Source organism: Triticum aestivum, unplaced genomic scaffold (genome assembly GCF_018294505.1).
Source record: "Triticum aestivum cultivar Chinese Spring unplaced genomic scaffold, IWGSC CS RefSeq v2.1 scaffold25474, whole genome shotgun sequence".
Classification (NCBI taxonomy): domain Eukaryota; kingdom Viridiplantae; phylum Streptophyta; class Magnoliopsida; order Poales; family Poaceae; genus Triticum; species Triticum aestivum.
In genome coordinates, this window is record NW_025227781.1 from 29,740 (window position 1) to 45,893 (window position 16,154).

Sequence of the window (16,154 nt, forward strand, 5' to 3'; positions counted from 1 at the left end):
AAATTAAGAATGAATGCCTTATGAGTAAATGAATCTACAGGTTAGAGACATAACCGGAAGGTATGTGGGCACATATTTTACGTAATAAATATTTACAGTCGTAAACGCTCGCCCAGGTCACCGTGAGACCAATTGACTCACCATTCTGGAAGGGACTCGTGCGAACGAAAGACTTGTTCTTTCGTAGGGTTAAATTCTTGATTGGCAATGGGATGTCACATTAGTAGAAAACAGGGCTTTGGTTCGGGCCTGGCCAGCCCATTAGTCCCGGTTCTTCACGAACCGGGACCCATGGGTGGCATTAGACCCGGTTCATGAGCCAAGGGGGCCGGCCGGGGCCTCGTGGGCATTGGTCCCGGTTCGTCTGGATCCATTTGTCCCGGTTCTAGGCACGAGCCGAGACCAATGGGCCGTGCTCCTGGCCCACAGCCATTGGTACTGGTTCGTGCCTAGAACCGGTACACAAGGGGGGCTTTAGTCCCGGTTCCTGCCACGAACCGGGACAAATAAGTTGCCTATATATACCCATCGCCGCGGCAGAGCACTCCACAGTGCTCTGTTTTTTTTGGCCGGCTAGGGGAGGGCATTTGGGTGCTCTAGCTCACCTCATTTGCACATGAGGTGTTCGATGAAATGCCCGAGCCACAGTAGTTAAGCTTTCTCCTCTCGAAGCTCGACCTCGGAGCTCCATTTTTCCCGAGATTTGTCTAGGTTTAGCGGTCCGTCACGCCCCATCCCTGTTTTCACCGCCGTCGATCGCCCGCTCCGATCTCGTCGTCGGCACCATCGTGGTGAGCCTCTTGTTCTTATCTTCTTTATGATTTTCTTACTTTAGATAGATACTTGTCTGATTTTCTTACTTTAGATAGATACTTGTCTGATTTTCTTACTTTTGACACACATAATTATATATAATGCACAGAGATGAACCGGCAATGGATGTATGGTGACAGACACACCTCCGAGTACATTAAGGGCGTGCATAATTTTCTCGAAGTGGCTGAGGCAAACAAGCAGAATGGTTTTATGTGTTGTCGATGCCCTAAATGTGGGAATACAAAGTCTTACTCTGACCAAAATATCCTTCACACCCACCTGCTTTACAAGGGTTTCATGTCACACTATAATGTTTGGCAGAGGCACGGAGAAATAGGGGTTATTATGGAAGACTGCGAAGAAGAAGAGGACGATGACAACTATGTGCCCCCTGAATACAGTGATGCTGCAACGGGGGGGGGGGAGCTGCTGAAGATCAAGAGGAACCAGACGATGTGCCCGATGATGCTGCAACGGGGGAAGCTGCTGAAGATCAAGAGGAACCAGACAATGTGCCCGATGATGATGATCTCCGCCGGGTCATTGTCGATGCAAGGACGCAATGCGAAAGTCAAAAGGAGAAGCTGAAGTTCAATCGCATGTTAGAGGATCACAAAAAAGGGTTGTACCCCAATTGCGAAGATGCAACACAAAGCTGGGTACCATACTGGAATTGCTGCAGTGGAAGGCAGAGAATGCTGTGTCTGACAAAGGATTTGAGAAGCTACTGAAAATATTGAAGAAGAAGCTTCCAAAGGATAACGAATTGCCCGACAGTACGTACGCAACAAAGAAGGTCGTATGCCCTCTAGGATTGGAGGTGCAGAAGATACATGCATGCCCTAATGACTGCATCCTCTGCCGTGGTGCGTACGAGGATTTAAACGCATGCCCGGTATGCGGTGCATTGCGGTATAAAATCAGACGAGATGACCTTGGTGATGTTGACGGCGAGCCTTGCAGGAAGAGGGTTCCTGCGAAGGTGATGTGGTATGCTCCTATGGTTGAAACGACTGTTCAGAAACAAAGAGCATGCAAAGTTGATGCGATGGCACAGTGAGGACCGTAAGAAAGACGGTAAGTTGAGAGCACCCGCTGACGGGTCGCAGTGGAGAAAAATCGAGAGAGAGTACTGGGTTGAGTTTGCACGTGACCCAAGGAACGTATGGTTTGGTTTAAGCGCGGATGGCATTAATCCTTTCGGGGAGCAGAGCAGCAATCACAGCACCTGTCCCGTGACTCTATGTATGTTTAACCTTCCTCCTTGGATGTGCATGAAGCGGAAGTTCATTATGATGCCAGTTCTCATCCAAGGCCCTAAGCAACCCGGCAATGACATTGATGTGTACCTAAGGCCATTAGTTGAAGAACTTTTACAGCTGTGGAATGGAAACGGTGTACGTGCGTATGATGAGCACGGACAAGAGGAATTTAACCTGCACACGTTGCTGTTTGTAACCATCAACGATTGGCCCGCTCTCAGTAACATTTCAGGATAGACAAACAAGGGATACCACGCATGCACGCACTGTTTAGCTGACACTGAAAGTATATACCAGGACAAATGCAGGAAGAATGTGTACCTGGGCCATCGTCGATTTCTTCCGACCAACCATCAATATCTAAAGAAAGGCAAGCATTTCAAAGGCGAGGCAGCTCACCAGAAGAAGCCCGCCATGCGTACCGGTGATCACGTACTTGCTATGGTCAATGATTTACACGTAATCTTCGGAAAGGGTCCCGGCGGACTATCTGTTCCGAGTGACGCTGCGGGGCACACACCCATGTCGAAGAAGAAATCTATATTTTGGGACCTACCCTACTGGAAAGACCTAGAGGTCCGCTCTTCGATCGACGTGATGCACGTGACGAAGAACCTTTGCGTGAACCTGCTAGGCTTCTTGGGCGTGTATGGAAAGATAAAAGATACAACTGAGGCACGGGAGGACCTGCAACGTTTGCACGAAAAAGACGGCATGCCTCCAAAGCAGTATGAAGGTCCTGTCAGCTACGCTCTTACCAAAGAAGATAAGGAAATCTTCTTTGAATGTGTGCTTAGTATGAAGGTCCCGACTAGCTTCTCGTCGAATATAAAGGGAATAATAAATATGCTAGAGAAAAAGTTCCAGAACCTAAAGTCTCATGACTGCCACGTGATTATGACGCAACTGCTTCCGGTTGCATTGAGGGGGCTTCTACCGGAAAATGTTCGATTAGCCATTGTGAAGCTATGTGCATTCCTCAATGCAATCTCTCAGAAGGTGATCGATCCAGAAATCATACCAAGGCTAAGGAGTGATGTGGTGCAATGTCTTGTCAGTTTCGAGCTGGTGTTCCCACCATCCTTCTTCAATATCATGACGCACGTCCTAGTTCATCTAGTTGACGAGATTGTCATTCTGGGCCCCGTATTTCTACACAATATGTACCCCTTTGAGAGGTTCATGGGAGTCCTAAAGAAATATGCTCGTAACCGCGCTAGGCCAGAAGGAAGCATCTACATGGGCCATCAAACAGAGGATGTCATTGGGTTTTGTGTTGACTTCATTCTTGGCCTGAAGGAGATAGGTCTCCCTAAATCGCGGTATGAGGGGAGACTGACTGGAAAAGGCACGCTTGGAGGGGACTCAATAATATGCAGGGACGGATATTCTTGGTCTCAAGCACACTACACAGTTCTACAGAACTCTACCTTGGTGACCCCGTATGTCGATGAACACAAGAACAGTCTGCGCTCCAAACACCCGGAGCAGTGCGACGACTGGATTACATGTGAACACATCGGGACTTTCAGCAATTGGTTGGAAACACGTCTCAGAGGTGACAACACTGTTTGTGATGAGTTGTACTCGTTGTCTAGGGGACCATCTTCGACTGTATTGACTTACAAAGGATACGAGATAAATGGGAATACATTTTACACGACCGCCCAAGATCAAAAGAGCATCAACCAAAACAGCGGTGTCCTCTTTGATGCAGCAACCGAGAGGGGAAATGACACATATTATGGTTACATAGTGGACATATGGGAACTTGACTATGGACATGATTTTAAGGTCCCTTTGTTTAAGTGCAAATGGGTCAATCTGTCAGAAGGCGGGGTACAGGTAGACCCACAGTATGGAATGACAACAGTGGATCTGAACAATCTTGGATACACTGACGAACCGTTCATCCTAGCCAATGATGTGGCACAGGTTATCTATGTGAAGGACATGTCTACCAAACCGAGAAAAAGAAAAGATAAGGAAGCGAATACATCATACGATGAGCCAAAGCGCCACATAGTTCTTTCAGGAAAAAGAGACATCGTGGGAGTGGAGGGCAAGATAGACATGTCCGAAGATTATGAAAAGTTTCATGAAATTCCTCCCTTCAAAGTCAAGGCTGACCCAAGCATCCTGATAAATGATGAAGATTATCCATGATTATGACACAATAAGGAAAGGACACAAGCGAAGAAAAAGTGAAGACTTTCTCGCCACAACTATTATGATGATACCATGCCAACTTTCAACCTTTTCGTAGTTCATTTGAAATGTCTATTGTAACAGACAAGTTTCTGTATGAAATGCTGATACTTCGAAAGAGATTGTCCGTTTTGTACACGAAGTGCATCTGGTTTTTGCCGTAACCCTCTCAACTTTCTTGCACATACTATGTGGATCAAATGATGATACCATGCCAACTTTAAACCTTTTCAGAGTTCATTTGAAATGCTTTTCAATTTCAGGGTCTTATAGCTCAAAATAATTAGTAAATGCATGAAAAATAACAAATGAAGTCAGAAAGGGTTGAAATTGATGATGTGGCTTTGAATGGTGCATTTTGAACACACACAAAGTCAAGAGTTTAAATAAGTTTTTAAAATGAAATCCAGTTTTGCCGTAACCCTCTCAACTTTCTTACACATGCTATGTGGATGAAATGATGATACCATGCCAACTTTCAACCTTTTCAGAGTTCATTTTCTGTTCAAAATCATTAAAAGCAAAAATAATTTTCATAAAGAACTTTTTTGTTACAAACTTTAATAGCGAAAAGAATTATCATAAAATAAAATAAATAAGTAATTAGAAAAAAATATAAACTTCAATAAAATATATAAGTAGAAACAAAATAAAATAAACTTTAATAACATAAATAAAATTATGTAAAATTGATGCAACTAAAATTATCAAAGTATTTTCTGTTCAAAATCATTAAAAGCAAAAAGAATTTTCATAAAGAACTTTTTTTGTTAGAAACTTTAATAGCAAAAAGAATTATCATAAAGTAAAATACATAAGTAATTAGAAAAAAAATAAAATAATATAAATAAGTTTTTTGTTGTAAGTAGAAACAAAACAAAATAAATAAAGCAAAAAAGAAAAAAAAGGGAAAAAATAAAAAATATGCCACCTACTGGGCCACCACGGCCTGAATACGACTAGAAACCCATCCATGGGCCAGGATTCAGGCCCGCAGAAGGCCTGATACGTCTCCAACGTATCTATAATTTTTGATTATTCCATGCTATTATATTACCCCTTTTGGATGTTTATGGGCTTTATTTTACACATTTATATTATTTTTGGGACTAACCTACTAACTGGAGGCCCAGCCCATATTGCTGTTTTTTTTGCCTATTTCAGTATTTCGAAGAAAAAGAATATCAAACAGAGTCCAAACGGAATGAAACCTTCGGGAGCATGATTTTTGGAACGAACGTGATCCAGAGGACTTGGAGTGCAAGTCAAGAAGCAGCCGAGGCTCCCACGAGATAGGAGGGCGCCCCCCTACAGGGCGCGCCCCCTGTCCCGTGGGCCCCTGGGGCGTCCACTAACGTACTTCTTTCTCCTATCTTGACTTGTATATTTCTACCCACCGTAATACTTATGCTATCTTGAGAGAAGCCACTAGTGAAACCTATGGCCCCCGGGTCTATCTCTTATCATATTTGCTTTCAATCTACTTTTATTTGCATCTTTACTTTATGAATCTATATTATAAAATACCAAAAATATATTTATCTTATCTTACTATGTCTATTAGATCTCACTTTCGCAAGTGGCCGTGAAGGGATTGGCAATCCCTTTATTGCGTTGGTTGCGAGTTCTTTGTTTGTTTGTGTAGGTGCGTGGGACTTTTGAGGAGCCTTCTACTGGATTGATACCTTGGTTCTCAAAAACTGAGGGAAATACTTACGCTACTATCGCTGTATCACCCTCTCCTCTTTGAGGAAAACCAACGCAAGCTCAAGACGTAGCAAGAAGGATTTCTGGCGCCGTTGCCGGGATGTCTTCGCTCAAGCCAAGACGTACGAATTACCCATCACAAACCCATCTCCCTCGCATTTACATTAATTGCCATTTGCCTCTCGTTTTCCTTTCCCCCACTTCACCCTTGTCGTTTTATTCGCCCTCTCTTTCCCAATCTCCTCCTCTCTTTTTCGCTTGCCTTTTTCCGTTTGCCATGGCTAGTCCTCATATCCTTATTCTCACTCCCGAACAAGAAATTCTCAATTTTAAGCAAAGGGAGAGAGAAAATTTAAAAGATGCTTGGCATAGAATTTGCAATGCCCAATATAAAGCTACTAGGAAGCTTGCTACTTGCATTCTTCTCCGCAATTTTTATGTAGGCATTACTCCTTGGAATAGATGTGTTCTTGATATTGCTACTAGAGGTGATTTCATGAGTAGCCATACGTTTGATGCTTATAATGATATGTTAGTTTTGTTTGGCCCACCACCTCTTTTGGTTAATGGAATGGTTTTAACTTTAGAACATGTGACGCAACGTCTTGATATTGTTCAAAATAAAATTGCCACTATTGAGTTAATTGAAAATTTGGATAAAAAGATTCATAATCACATTACCCAATTTGGATCTAGGGTTGGAGTTACTTAGAAAAATCTTAAAGAAAAAGAACCTATAGTCAATGAAAAAATAGATCTTGATTCCGAAAGAATTGGTAAACTCGAGGATATCATTACCAACTTAGGTTTGCGTTTTCTTCCATGATAAACACTCCAAAATCCCCTACCAAAACCGCCAAGTTTATTTATGTTCCTAAAAACAAGGGGGAATCTTCTATTAAGGGAGATGCGGATCTCAAATCCATAAGTGTTCTTCCCAATTGTCTCTCTATCGTTAAGGAACCTTTTGCTACCAATGAATTTCTTGAGTTTTTGCCTAAAGGTTTAGCGATTACTAAAAGGGGAGGAATCCATAGAGATCACAAGTGCTCTACTTATGATTTTAGTGCCAAAGACGGCACTCGTTAGATCTATCTTTGCTTTTATGCCTAGCTAGGGCGTTAAACGATAGTGGTAGTTGGGAGGCAACCCAATTTTCTTTATGTTTTTTTGTTTTTGCTCCTGCTTATTAATAAATCTTGCACCTACCTTCTGTTTAGATGTGTTTTTATCTTTTAATTAGTGTTTGTTCCAAGTAGAACCTATAGGATAACCTACGATGATAGTTGATTTGATTCTGTTGAAAAAGAGAAACTTTGCACACACGAATATAATTTTGTTAAATCACAGGAATAAGGTTTTGCATTGATTCTTTTTTATGCTGATCAATAAACAAATTTTACAGGACTTCCTATTTTGGTAGGAGTTTTAGAGTTCCAGAAGTTTGCGTTAGTTACAGATTGCTACAGACTGTTCTGTTTTTGACAGATTCTGTTTTTCGTGTGTTGTTTGCTTATTTTGATGCATCTATGGCTAGAAAAATAGTTTATAAACCATAGAGAAGTTGGAATACAGTAGGTTTAACACCAAAATAAATAAACAATGAGTTCATTACAGTACCTTATGTGGTGGTTTTTTTTCTTTCACTAACGGAGCTTATAAGATTTTCTGTTGAGTTTTGTGTTGTGAAGTTTTCAAGTTTTGGGTAAAGCTTTTCTGGACTATGGAATAAAGGGTGGCAAGAGCCTAAGCTTGGGGATGCCCAAGGCCCCCCAAGATATTCAAGGATAGCCAAAAGCCTAAGCTTGGGGATGCCCCGGGAAGGCATCCCCTCTTTCGTCTTCGTTCATTGGTAACTTTACTTGGAGCTATATTTTTATTCGCCACATGATATGTGTTTTGCTTGGAGCATCGTGTATTATATTAGTATTTGCTTTTTAATTTACCACAATCATCCTTTCTGTACACACCTTTTGGGAGAAGCCTATTTGATTAGAATTTGCTAGAATACTCTATGTGCTTCACTTATATCTTTTGAGCTTGATAGTTTTTGCTCTAGTGCTTCAATTATATCTTTTAGAGCACGGTGGTGTCTTAATTTTTAAGAAATTATTAGTCTCTCATGCTTCACTTATATTATTTTGAGAGTCTTTTATAACAGTATGGTATTTGCTATGGTTATAAAATTGGTCCTAGAATGGTAGGCATCCAAGTTGGGTATAATAAAAACTATCATAGGAGTGAATTGGATGCTATGATCAATTTGATACTTGATAATTGTTTTGAGATATGGAGGTAGTGATATTAAAGTCATGCTAGTTGGGTGAATATGAATTTAAAGAATGCTTGTGTTGAAGTTAGCAAGTCCCGTAGCATGCACGTATGGTTAAAGTTGTGTAACAAATTTGAAACATGAAGTGTACCTGACTTGTGCATCCTTATAAGTGGCGGTCGGGGACGAGCGATGGTCTTTTCCTACCAATCTATCCCCCAAGGAGCATGCTCGTAGTACTTGATTTTTGATGACTTCTAAATTTTTGCAATAAGTATATGAGTTCTTTTGACTAATGTTGAATCCATGGATTATACGCACTTTCACCTTTCCGCCATTGCTAGCCTCTTCGGTACCGTGCATTGCGCTTTCTCACCTTGAGAGTTGGTGCAAACTTCGCCGGTGCATCCAAACCCTGTGATACGATACGCTCTATCACACATAAACCTCCTTATATCTTCCTCAAAACAGCCACCATACTTACCTATTATGGCATTTCCATAGCCATTTCGAGATATATTGCCATGCAACTTTCCACCGTTCCGTTCATCATGACATACTTTATTTTTGTCATATTGCCATTGCATGATCATGTAGTTGACATCGTATTTGTGGCAAAGCCACCATGCATTATTTTTCATACATGTCACTCTTGATTCATTGCACCATCCCGATACTCTGCCGGAGGCATTCATATAGAGTCATATCTTGTTCTAGTTTCGAGTTGTAATTCATATTTTTGTAATCAATAGAAGTTTGATGATCATCATTATTAGAACATTGCCCAAAGAAAAAAAAGAAAGGCCAAAAAAAGAAAGGCCCAAAAGAAAAAAATAAAAATAAATAAAATAAAATAAAACGAGCAATGTTACTATCTCTTTTTCCACACTTGTGCTTCAAAGTAGCACCTTGTTCTTCATGTAGTGAGTCTCATATTTTTGTGCTTCAAAGTAGCACCATGTTTTTCATATAGTGAGTCTCATAAGTTGTTCTTTTTCATACTAGTGGAAAATTTTCATTATAGAACTTGGCTTGTATATTCCTACGATGGGAATCCTCAAATGCCCTAGGTCTTGGTGAGCAAGCAAGTTGGATGCACACCCACTAGTTTTCTTTTGTTGAGCATTCATTTATAGATCTAGTGCATCCGTTGTATGGCAATCCCTACTCCTCATGTTGACATCAATTGATGGGCATCTCCATAGCCCGTTGATTATCCTCGTTAATGTGAGACTTTCTCCTTTTTTGTCTACTCCACACAATCCCCATCATCATATTCTATTCCACCCATAGTGCTATATCCATGGCTCACGCTCATGTATTGCGTGAAGGTTGAAAAAGTTTGAGATTATTTAAGTATGAAACAATTGCTTGGCTTGTCATCGGGGGTATAGAAGTTGGGAACATCTTTGTGTGACGAAAATGAAGCATAGCCTAACTATATGATTTTGTAGGGATGAACTTCCTTTTGCCATGTTATTTTGAGAAGACATGATTACTTTGATTAGTATGCTTGAAGTGTTACTATTTCTTTTATAAATATGAACTTTTATTTTGAATCATTTGGATCTAAACATTCATGCCACAATAAAGAAAATTACCTTATGAATTATGCTAGGTAGCATTCCACATCAAAAATTCTCTTTTTATCATTTACCTACTCGAGGACGAGCAGGAATTAAGTTTGGGGATGCTTGATACATCTCCAACGTATCTATAATTTTTTATTGTTCCATGCTATTATATTACCCCTTTTGGATGTTTATGGGCTTTATTTTACACATTTATATCATTTTTGGGACTAACCTACTAACCGGAGGCCCAGCCCATATTGCTGTTTTTTTGCCTATTTCAGTATTTCGAAGAAAAAGAATATCAAACGGAGTCCAAACGGGATGAAACCTTCGGGAGCGTGATTTTTGGAACGAACGTGATCCAGAGGACTTGGAGTGCAAGTCAAGAAGCAGCCGAGGCTCCCACGAGATAGGAGGGCGCGCCCCCTGTCTCGTGGGCCCCTCGGGCGTCCACCGACGTACTTCTTCCTCCTATATATACCTACGTACCCCGAAAACATCCAGGAGCAGGACGAAACACAACTTCCACCACCTTAACCTTCTGTATCTGCGAGATCTCATCTTGGAGCCTTCGCCGGCACTCTGTCGGAGGGGGAATCGACCACGGAGGGCTTCTACATCAACATCCTTGCCCCTCCGATGTGTTGTGAGTAGTTTACCACAGACCTACGGGTCCATAGTTATTAGCTAGATGGCTTCTTCTCTCTTTTTGGATCTCAATACAATGTTCTCCCCCTCTCTTGTGGAGATCTATTCGATGTAAACTCCTTTTGTGGTGGGTTTGTCGAGATCCGATGAATTGTGGGTTTATGATCAAGTTTATCTATGAATAATATTTGAATCTTCTGTGCATTCTTTTATGTATGATTGAGTTATCTTTGCAAGTCTCTTCGAATTATCAGTTTGGTTTGGCCTACTAGATTGATCTTTCTTGCCCTGGGAGAAGTGCTTAGCTTTGGGTTCAATCTTGCGCTGTCCTTACCCAGTGACAGAAAGGGTTGCAAGGCACGTATTGTATTGTTGCCATCGAGGATAACAAGATGGGGTTTATATCATATTGCTTGAGTTTATCCCTCTACATCATGTCATCTTGCTTAATGCGTTACTCTGTTCTTATGAACTTAATACTCTAGTTGCAGGCAGGAGTCGGTCGATGTGTGGAGTAATAGTAGTAGATGTAGGCAGGAGTCGGTCTACTTGTTACGGACGTGATGCCTATATACATGATCATGCCTAGATAATCTCATAATTATTCGCTTTTCTATCAATTGTTCGACAGTAATTTGTTCACCCACCGTAATACTTATGCTATCTTGAGAGAAGCCACTAGTGAAACCTATGGCCCCCGAATCTATCTCTTATCATATTTGCTTTCAATCTATTTTTATTTGCATCTTTACTTTTTGCATCTATATTATAAAATACCAAAAATATATTTATCTTATGTTACTATCTCTATTAGATCTCACTTTCGCAAGTGGCCATGAAGGGATTGACAACCCCTTTATTGCATTGGTTGCGAGTTCTTTGTTTGTTTGTGTAGGTGCGTGGGACTTTTGAGGAGCCTCCTACTGGATTGATACCTTGGTTCCCAAAAAATGAGGGAAATACTTACGCTACTATCGCTGCATCACCCTCTCCTCTTCGAGGAAAACCAACGCAAGCTCAAGACATAGCAACATCCAAGAGGCCCATCAGGCATAGAAGTGACAATTAGGCCCGTAAGCCTGCAACGGAGAGGAGCTCGAGAGGGGTGCGGCAGTGGGGCTTATAAATCGCCGCTCGCCCCTCTCAACTAGCGAGGTGGGACTAAACTCCCACTACCACACGCCGATGTGCAAGGCCTTTGGTCCCGGTTGGTGGCACCAACCGAGACTAAAGGGGGGCATTGGTACCGGTTCGTAACACCAACCGGGACCAATGCCGCCCTTTAGTACCGGTTGTTGCCACCAACCGGTACCAAAGGCCTCTGCTTCCCGCCCTTTGGGCTGCTGAAAAGAGGCCTTTGGTCCCGGTTGGTGGCACGAACCGGGACTAAAGGTGGCATTCGTCCCGGTTTCTGTCACGAACCGGGACCAATGCTTCGTCTATATAACTAGCACTTGTGAAAATTTTCATTCAGTTCATCTTCACCGCCCCCCCGCCGCCGCCAGGCTGCCCCTCTATGCCTCGCCGTCGCCGTCGTCACCCTGCCTCTGACGTCGTCCCACGCCGCCCAGACGCCATTGCCGCCCCGCGCCCCCCTGCCTCGATGCCGCAGGCCCTTCTTCCTCGTCGCCCGTCGGCGCGCCCCTCACCGTTGCCGTCGCTGTGCCCTGCTTGATCGTCGCCCGTCGCCGCACCCCTCACCGTTGCCGTCGCCGCGCCGCTCACCGTCGCCATCCCCGTGCCTTGCCTCCTCGTCGCCGCCCCCTTGCGCAGTGAGCTCATATATATAAATTTTCCTAATTTAGATGTGTAGTATAGATGTGTAGTTAATTGAGTTGTTGTAATTTGTTCATATTGTGTTAGAATTTTTTTTCTGTTCATAGACTTTTTTGGGTGATATTATTGTTGAATACGCAAATGTTTGTATGTTCATATATATGCAAAGAATATGTCAATTTTTTATGATTTTTTTCTGTTCATAGAATTCTTATGATTTTTTCTGTTGTAATTTTCTTCATAGAATTTTAATGATTTTTGTTTGTTCATAGAATTTTCTTTGTCAATTTATGTATATGTTCATATTGTGTATGTATAGGAAAATTGTGTATGATCAAAGTCATTTATGTATATGTTCATATTTAGAAGAAAAAGCAGGAGAGGAAAAAGGAAAATAAGAAAAGAAAGTGTTTAATATAATTAGTTAGAAAAATAATAGAACTAGTTAAACTAGTTTATTTTCAGTAAGTACTACTTTATTTTATTTAAAGTAAGTGCTTTAGCTGAACTAGTTGATTTAATAAAACTACTTTATTTTACTATATATAGAAGTAGTTTATTTTTAGTAAGTACTACTTTATTTTATTTCTAATAAGTGCTAAGTAGTTGAACTACTTGATTTAGTAAAACTACTTTATTTTACTATAGAAGTAGTTTATTTTTAGTTAGTACTACTTTATTTTATTTATAGTAAGTGCTTTAGCTGAACTAGTTGATTTAATAAAACTATTTTATTTTACTATAGAAGTAGTTTATTTTTAGCAAGAAAATTAATAGAAATAGTTTATTTTTTAGTTCAAGCAATTATTCCTGCATCGGCGTCGACGATGCCTATCCTGCATTCTCGTCGTCGACTCGGCGGAGGAGGACGGCTTGATCAGAGGGGCCATGTCTGGGACTGGGCTTCGCCGGGCTGGTATTGGAAGGTGCTACCTTCTGGGAGGCGTAGGTTGGTGAGGAGCCAGCCCATCGTTGACCCGATCCTTGTTTGGTGGCGGTCGCGTGGGCTAGTGACAGTGCCGAAGCTTCCAGACACAACGAAGGTGGTACGTCACCGTGTTAGCGAGGAGGACGAGCACATCCATCGCTACATGGTTGCATTAGAGGGCAGGTTCAACAATACCTGACAGGTTCTTCAGGGATCTCACTGGAGCTGTGATCCTGTGATGGTTCATTCTCTTTGGGTGTCCACTGCCTGCGCCGATACCCGTCGGGTGCTACGGTTCTAGGTGTATTAGCGATGCTATATGTATGATAGTATTCGAGGAGTATTAGTGATAATATTCAATGATGTACGGACACAAGAGATGATGTAGTTTTGCTTATAATTGAATGCATGCTAATTTGAATACTACTTTATTTTACGATTTGGTTTTGCTTATTGAATGCTCAAATTGGAAAAGTACTCCTACTTTGAATGCTAAAATTCGAGAGAACTATGCAAGGCATATGCATTTGATTACTTGATAGCTTATAGGGTTTTTGTTTTTACAGAAATCTAGGAGCCCCCTCCATCATCCGTGTCGTCGTCCCCGTCACCGACCCCTCTCCGCCCTCGAGGTGAGACCAGCCAAATCTCGATGTCAATATGAGTCCTATAATATGAGTTCTCAGGTTGACTTTAAGTCTGTCGAGTCTCCACCATATATGAGAGGACGAAGAATCCCGACTGTTGTCATGGGGATAGCTTCTCCTTCGTTGCCGTGTGCTAGACAATTTGGTGTAATGCACTCGGGAACGAAAGGAGGAGCTACCATCACCGACGATCGCAAATGTCAGAGAGGAATCAGTGAGGGAGAGTCTCCAACCATATATATATATATATATATATATATATATATATATATATATATATATATATATATATATGAGAGGACGAAGAATCCCAATTGTTGTCGTGGGGGTAGCTTCTCCTTCATTCCCGTGTTGATAGTTTTCGAGAAAAGGCTCGACAGATCGATAGGCAACCCGTGATGAATAATAATGATCTAATTTAGGTTTTTTAGTACATATATTTAATTGTACAAGTTTAATATTTGAATTATGAATATAGGAAATGTCGTACTCGGACGACGAAAACCACCCGGGGGAGTGTGACTAGTGCCACGATGACCAAGGTATGTGCGACAGGTTCCTTGAGATGGACGAAGATCGGCGCTTCAGCATTAAGCTCGAGGAGACCTTCGATGTTGAAACGGTACGCCACGACGCCAAGTATTTTTTTCGTAATTAAGAACGACTTCAACTATTTCAACATGTACTTTTCATCTTTTCCAATTCAACTAGCTTATCCCATGCTATGCAAGACACTATGTCTTGGGGAGGATGGGTTTTGAAGACCATGAAAGTATGGAAACAAAGAAAATTCACCTAAGGACCCATCATGGTGTGGATTTTTGAAGTAAAGTTGTACAATTCTGAGAGTGTAACCCATTTTGGTTGCAAAAATTGGGAAGCACTTTGCAAGATGTATGATTTTGATGAGGGTATATATGCTTCCCACTCTTTATAACATCGTGCAATATTAGGAGGATTACGTAGGCACAGTATTTCAAACGACTCCCTTGAACATTCAGTTCAGACGTGTGTTAGTTGGTGAGCGACGGACTGCCTGGATGCATTTGGTCCGGCGATTGATAGATGTTCAATTATCCGACCTACCTAATTCGATACAATGGAAGTTAGCTACAAATGGGATGTTTACGGTGAAATCTTTCTATATGGATTTGATTAATTCTGGCCCAATCTCGAAATCGTTACATATTTGAAAGGTTAAGGTTCCCTTGCGTATTAAGATCTTTATGTGGTTCGTCCACAAGCAAGTAATCCTCATCAAAGATAACTTACTTAAGAGGCGGTGGGTAGGTAGTTCGCGTTGTTGTTTTTGTGATCATGATGAAACAATACAACACTTATTCATAGAGTGCTCACTAGCCAAACTGCTTTGAAGAACGATTCATATAGTCTTTAACATTACTCCTCCGGTTGACATTGAATCATTGTTTGAAACGTGGTTAGCTGGGGTTGATTAGATTACCGCGGCTCATATTCAGATTGAAATATGTGCGCTCTTGTGGGCTATATGAAATTGCAGGAATGGCATGATTTTTAACGGATAACATACTTTAACTTTCTTGTAGGTCATCTTCAGAGCGTCCGCATGGATCCGTACGTAGTCCTTACTCACTCCTACGGACTCCAGGAAACTTTTGGTTACTGGGTGCAACCAATGGGAGATGGTAGCGCGGGCTATACTCAACCGGTTCGGATGGCGGTTGCATAACAGGATCGGAGTCTAGGGAGCTTGTGCTTTGCATTGTCATACCGATTGGGATTTTGAGCATGTAATTTTATTTTTATTTTTCGCTCCGCTTGCGAGCTGTAATACTTATTTGTTTCTGTGCTACTTTAAGACTTTTTAATAAGATGACTGCATGCATAGTCGTGATGCAGAGCCAGGGGCATATGCCTCCATTTCCAAAAAAATGAGATGCTTGTACTGCAGAGAAGCGTCTCGCAGCTATTGCTTGCGTCACACGGGCACAACTCTTCTTGGTTGATGATGGTTGAAGTGAACACGTCAGAAGCATCTTCGTGATGCAACAACCTCAGAGTGGAGGCAAAGATGGCGTTGGATATATGAATATGTATAATTGAAGCAGGTAGTTGTTGCGGCCTACTAAGCCTCAGCGGATTGAATTTCTTTGGAAAGATATTTGGATATATTTTTTTCTAAAGTCGAAGGGAACTGGATCTGGGTCTTTGGCAGAATATCAAATTCAAACGCAATTCACTCAGTAGCCTTTGGCCATTTCCTAATACCTAGATCTCACGGGTTAGCAGGTGAGTCCCATCCTAATGAATGACACGTGACATTCATAAATCACAAAG